At 49.5% G+C, this 6,689-nt stretch overlaps 1 pseudogene; it reads left to right on the top strand.

Annotated features, from left to right (window-relative positions):
* Positions 1 to 2,453: 2,453 nt before the first annotated feature.
* On the top strand, positions 2,454 to 3,701 carry LOC130119982 (peripheral myelin protein 22-like; annotated as a pseudogene).
* Positions 3,702 to 6,689: the final 2,988 nt, after the last annotated feature.

Genomic DNA, 6,689 nt, shown 5'->3' with positions numbered 1-6,689 from the left:
TTCTGAGCATACCGCGGGGCCTCTGGAGGGCTTGTCTTCACCATCACACACACACACACACACACACGCACACACACACACACACACACACACACACACGCACACACACACACACACACACACACACACACACACACACGCATGCCTTTGTGGTCGACACACCGTTGGAGATATGCAGACATGTGTGTTTTATGTTCTCCGTGGGCTTTTTGGCTGCAGTCTAAATCCTCCAGATATGACGTGTGGTTGAACGTATATATGTTGGGGGGGGGGGGCACGGTATAAACGAGGCCTTGTGAGAAGCCGAGGCGGTCTTTACGAGTGGTTGGTCTCACTTCACAAGGTGTGCAGCACATTTAAAGTCCCGGGGCCAAAACACGTTGCCTTAGACGTTACCCCCCAGCAGGAGCACATAGAGAAGATGATGAATATCGGTGTAAGAATACTGAGGACTTTAGCTGAGAAACTGAATCCAACACACCCGCCAGCGCACAACAACATGGGGTGCAGCAGCAACAGCAAGAGGAAGCGGGGTGACTGTTGAAATAGGAAGTCAGGATGCAGGCCGTGAAAAAGACGGGGGGGGGGCAACGTTGTCGTTTTAAGGAGTAACTCGGAGATTAGGCTTTCAGTAAAGGTGGTCAGACGACACCGCCTGCACAGATGATCCACCCCCTGTGTAAGGCTTTCTGGACACGTCTATACATAGGTGAGACGTTATACTACATGGGGAGGGATGGGCGAGCGAGGGCGTGGCGAGGGAGGTATGGGTGAGAGAGAGAGAGTGTAAATGTACACACACACACACACACACACACACATATATATATATATATATATATATATACATGTCAAGGTCAGAGTGTACGATATAGACCCTTCGCGTGTGTGTGTGCGTGTGTGTGTGTGTGTGTGTGTGTCTTCGATCTTTTAATATCAGGTGGATGTATCACGGATATCAATACCCTCTATTCAGTTTCATGTATTTCCCTCCCCCCCTCTTCTTCTCCACAATAAAATTGCAATGTGAAAAAGGCATTATTGGGGGAGGGGGGGAGGGGGAGGGGGGACTGAGACTGAGGCAGTGATTCATTAAATAGTAAAAAAAAAAAAGACATTTCGTTTTGAGAGCCTTTGCAGAAATTGCCCAGTCGCGTCATATTAAACTTTGGTCTCTAGTAATATTAAGGGATGGGCTTCCACACATACACGCGCGCGCGCGCGTAACGGAGAGAGGAGTTGCGCGGCCCCTGATGACGTAGCAGGGCCGCAGGGCGGTGTTCTCACGCGGAGAGGGAGTCTGACCGGGGCGGCTGCGCCACATCTGGAATAGCAGCTCACAGACCGGAGCGGGCATCCTTGGCGGTAGTTGCTCAACTCTTCATTTCGCCTCTTTTCACTGGAAGCAAGACCTCTCCTCGCCTTACCGCCCGTAAGTTGGAATATAAGGAAACTTCTTCTTTTTTTTGTGTATGTGCGTGTTTTTCACTTTACCTGAGTAAACCTTTGTTGCTTTGTTGACTTTTTCCACCCCCCTCCTCCTCCTCCTCCTCCTCCTCCTCATTTTGGTCAATATAACAGTAGGACTTCATCTCCGGACGTTTACCAAAACGTGGATTTTTTTTCCAGCTCTTGTTTTGTTTATTATCGTTTTCATCTATTTATATATTTATTTATTTATTTCCTCGCCCTGGGTGAACTCGTACAGATGCGACGCAACTTTTCACCCGACTCCCAACTCTTGTTTTTTTTTTTCTCGGTCAGTTGATGCGCGCGAGCAGCGGCGTGGCGGTGCTGTTTCGCCTGCAGACGGGCTGAGCTGGTTCTGCAGAGCCGCGTGCGTTGATCTCGGGTGAAGGTCCGGACGGTGCCGAGCCGCCGCCGTCTTGTTTTCTTGCACGCCTCTGCTCACTAAACGCGGCCACGAGTACGTGTTACTACGGGCCGCGCGGTTGTCTAGGCTGCGCTCTCGTTGCGCAACTAAACGAGTTCGAGCCCCCTGAAAAGAAACCCCGCTCCGTTAAAGCTGATGGGATGGGAGTTTGTGTGGTTGGGGAGTTCGGCGTTATTATTCCTCTGTTACAACAGAGGGGGGCAGACGGGTAGTCGAGTCAGTCGCGCTTTTACTGTTTGGGCTGTAAGGGGATACTTTCAAAAATCGAGGTAAACATTGTCGGTGGGTGTAGTGTGGAGCAATCCCGCCACCCAGCGGCGAGACTGTGAATGTCACCCTGGGGTGGGGTGGCGGGGGAATCCACTTTTTTTGGGGGTTGGGGTGGGGTTGGGGTAGTGTGTGTGTGTGGGGGGGGTGTGTGGATAAGACCCACCCATTTGAGTGGGTTATTGGAAATTAGTTATTGCGTCGTTGCACATCTGGCTTTGTTCACCTGCCCTGACTGACCGCCGCTGCTCCTCTCTTGTGTCCTCCCCACCCCGGCAGATCCGACTTGAAAATGCTGTTTATCCTCCTCGGAGTGCTGATCTTGCACCTCGTCATCCTCGTTTCTCCTCTTCGTGTCAACAGCTGCGAATGTAAGTTCACTTCCCCCCACACACACACACACGCATACACACACACCACCTCCCTATTTCCACTCCCTCTGAGATGTTGAAACTCGTCCAGGGGTTGGTGATATTTGCACATTTGGAGAGCCGGTTAGCGTACAGCCATATTTTCTTTGGCGTGGGTGTTAGTCTGCGTGGCTGTCAGCCGTCGCTACTGGCGTTTCTCCGCAAAGCCTCTCACATGGGTCTGTTGTTGTTGTGTTGACAAGGCTTGGACTGTAGGTGGGAGCAGGAGCACAGATCTGTGGTACAACTGCCTTACGAAAAATGGAGGCTACCACTGCACGCCGGCCAGCAATGAAGGTTAGTCAACGTTCACCGGGACACTTTGCTTTACGCTTTCCCGAGACTGACTTTTGGGTCATGGATGCTGCTGTTTGTTTGTTTGTTTGTTTATTCGTGTATTGGTTTATTTCTCTCCGTCTGACCTCTAGACTGGATCCAGGCGGTGCAGGCTCTCATGGTCCTGTCCGTGCTCTTCTGCTTCTTCTCCCTGATCGCCTTTGTGTATCAGCTATTCAAGCTGGTCAAGGGCGGACGCTTCTTCCTCACCGCCATCTTCCAGATCTTGGCCAGTGAGTATGACTTCATTGGCTAGAGGGGTCACACCCCGGAGCAGATGTGAAAAAGGCAGCTGCCTCTGGATCAGCTACCGGTGTGAAGTGGCAAAGGCCCTTGATATGGTTCAAAGTCTGCTATGACACAGAACAAATCAGCCCAAAACTTTCCTGGACTTCGCCTTTCCCCCTACCTCCGTCCAGCTTCCATGCGCAGTAAACGCTAGGCCTACACCCAGATACCAACTTGAGCCAACGATCCCACAATGCCACGCAAGAATGGCGCTTTGCATCTATGACCCCCCCCATATGTCCTTGTATCCCCCCCTCCTCCAACTTTTGTTCTGTTTTGCTTGCCCCCCCCCCCCACACTTATGTTACCCCTTCCAACTCTCTTTATCTCCCTCACAGGTCTGTTCGTGATGTGCGGAGCGATCATCTACACCGTGATGAGTCCCGACAGGCAGCACTTGGCTTTCGGCTACGCCTACGTACTGGCCTGGGTCGCTTTCCCCTTCTGCCTCATCAGCGGCCTCATTTACATCGTCCTGAGGAAGAGAGAATGAGAGCCGGAGGAGGGGGGGGGTGGGGGTTGGAGGGGGACGAGGGGAAGGGGGAGGGTTATAAGAGAAGAAAGAGAGGGGTGACCACCACCCCCCCCCCACCCCACCCATAATCAGAACACCGCACTGTGCCTACTGCCCACAGACCACAGACTGGCGTTACAACAATGCAAGAAAAGTGCATGCATCACTTTGCAAAAATAAACACAAAGTGGAGGCGCTTGTCACTGGAGGACACTCGCTGGATTCCCAATGCCTAATAACACTGGTCTACAAAAATATAGTTTTTTTCTTTCTTGCATGGACTTTGGAAACTGGTTTTGGCTAATTGTTTGGGCTGCTGGATCCAAACCCGAGCTCAGATTTGCTCTATCACATCAAGTTGTTTGTGCTATCTGTACGCTCCTTATTCAGGACTTTACAAAAAGTCGACCATCTTAGTCCGGCAATCTCGGGGGGATTAAAAAAATGACCCCTATTCATTTCCTAAGTCATTTCATGCTAGGCTGAGTGTTTATTTATTCCATCGTAATCATTTTTGCATCTATCGATCTTCTAATGCAGGGGTGTCAGACTCCAGGCCTCGAGGGGCCGCAGTGTCTGCAGGTATTTGTTGCAGCCGTGCACTACACCGCCTGATTAAACCAGCTCCTTTCCCTCCTTGATCCAGGAGGTGAGCTGATTCGTTAAATCAGGTGGTGTAGTGCACGGTTGAGCAAATACCTGCAGACACTGTGGCCCCTCGAGGCCTGGAGTTTGACACTCTTATTCTAATGCAACAGTGTGTTTTTTTTTAAACTTCGAGTGTAAAATTGCTGTTTTCTCAAAAATAATGATGTTTCATAGTTCAAAAAACCTGATGTGATGGGCACACAAACTAGATTTGGATTCGGTACCAGAATGCGCTGAAAAACCCCATGCAAGAAACATTGTGTCGACCAGTGTTACCGGTAGAATAACCCATTACATTTCCCAGCTGAGTGATTGACAGATTTGATCAGTAACAGTGTTGCCGTACTCGGCTTTCCAGCGGCGAGCGGCGCGTCTCCACGGTGTGTTTAGGAAGGGTTTGCGCGAGGGGACGTGTCGGCTTTTGCTGCACCTCCTCCACCTGCGTCCCATCGGGTGCGGTAACAAAGAGACGAGACAATCCCGCCGAGCCTCGGTCCAAAGTTGTACATAGCGTCTGTGGTTTTTAGACATATTTATAACATTTTTACATAACTTTTTTGTTTGTTTGTTTGTTTTGTACATAAGTGATTTGTCAAGTGATGTTTGTGGAGCTCCGTGACGGAGTCCTTCATACAGCAGTGCCAAAGAGATGTGGCTGTACCAAGCCAAAGTGTCAGCTCTCTGTCTGCTCGTCCCGCCTGACCCGCGGCCTTCGTTTCTGTTGGCAGCCGCCTCGGACAACAGGCCCTTTACTGGGGGAGATGGGAGAGCCCTCCAAAAAAAAAAAAAAAGTTGACGTACAGGAAGTGTTAATAAAACTAATGAAGTTATTCAGAAATGCCATTATGCTTGATATGCCAAAATAGAAGCGTCGTATTTTCTACTCCACGTTTGTTTGTGTTTTGTTGTTGTTGTTGTTTTTTTAAAAACACGGTGCTTTTTTTTTAATCTGCCATCCTTGAAACGTGTTAGTCTACTTGATGTCGCCATTTTAACATTGTTAACAAGTGTCTCGTGCCCTGTGTTCACGTTGCTTTGTACAAACCCAAGTTTTGCATTTTGTTTGTTTGTTTGTTTGTTTTTTTGTGTTAGTATTCTTCTAAATAAACCCAGTGAAAGAGACGGTGGCGGCTTGTCAGTTCAAACTTGACGTCACTTGTTTTGGCGGTGGCCCTACTTGGAAGAGAGGGGACCATATGCCGGACTACATGCCAGCTCCCTGCACGCATGACCTGTAGTGCCCCTGCCCTTCTGGAAGCGCCGCTGTCTGACGTCCCTGAATGGGGCCGTTGTAACCGCCCAGGTTTGCGCAGGGGCTGGCTGTAGTACTGACATGGACCGGCAGGGGTCGCCATAATACAGCTATTCAGCAATCCGAGGCTCGACCCCTTATAAATTAAATCTGCAAGCACAGCAGCCGCTCTGTCAAAGCGGGATGATTTGATTCAGGTCGTGCGTCTTTCATTTTTAAATGGTAGTCTAGATGGGGAAAAAGGTGAAGAAGAAGAAAACAGCCTTAAGCTTGAACAGCGCTTAGAAAATATACATCTTTATTCCGACTTTGAATTAAGTGATTCCGCAATATTGCTAAAAAGGAAAACTGGAATTGAATAGACTATCCACGACTACTGTAATAGTCTGCCCAGTATGTTTGTGTACACACAATGGAGTTGTGGCCAGCTGAAGGCCAACACAGCACAGGCGGGGGCATCTTGGTGGCCCCCGCTAATAATGCCTTGCATAAGGGCTCGGGCCTAACTGCAGCATTCAGGGTTCGCGTGTGGCGTGTTTGTGTTGCACACTATCCCCCCCCCTCTCTCTCCACCTTGCCTTTTTAATAAAGAGAATAATTATTTTAAGATCAACCGGTTACAGGCATACCTTTCTAAAAGCTGGTACCACCCAGAAACAAAACACCTCGTTAAGAGATCGTTTAAATGTGTCTGAGAGAAAATCTCAGCAGCATTGGAGTCTGAGAAAGCCAACCGGCAATTATTTCTATATCATTAGCAGCTATACGGTCTTACAGAATGTCCTGCTGTTGGCTCATGGTGGATTACCGGGCCCGGGCCCAGGGGCCCAGGGGCTCAGGAGGCCCCTATAGAGCCTCTGCGTGAAGTCGCTGTTATTAACGTTGCATGTCTTGTTGCATAGTCAAAGGGCTTAGTCATCCATGTCAATAACAGAGCCCCAAACGTCCTACCGAAAAGCTGAAGGAAACTGCAGGTGAATGTATGCCTTACTTGGTGTTCATTGGTGTGTATGTGCACTGTTGAGGTACAGGTGAATTTAATTATTGTGCTGATGGCTGCAAGTCAGTGTACCTGCCCTG

The sequence above is a fragment of the Lampris incognitus genome, chromosome 10 (assembly GCF_029633865.1).
Source record: "Lampris incognitus isolate fLamInc1 chromosome 10, fLamInc1.hap2, whole genome shotgun sequence".
Classification (NCBI taxonomy): Eukaryota; Metazoa; Chordata; class Actinopteri; order Lampriformes; family Lampridae; genus Lampris; species Lampris incognitus.
This window is presented reverse-complemented; position numbering and strand designations above follow the sequence as displayed.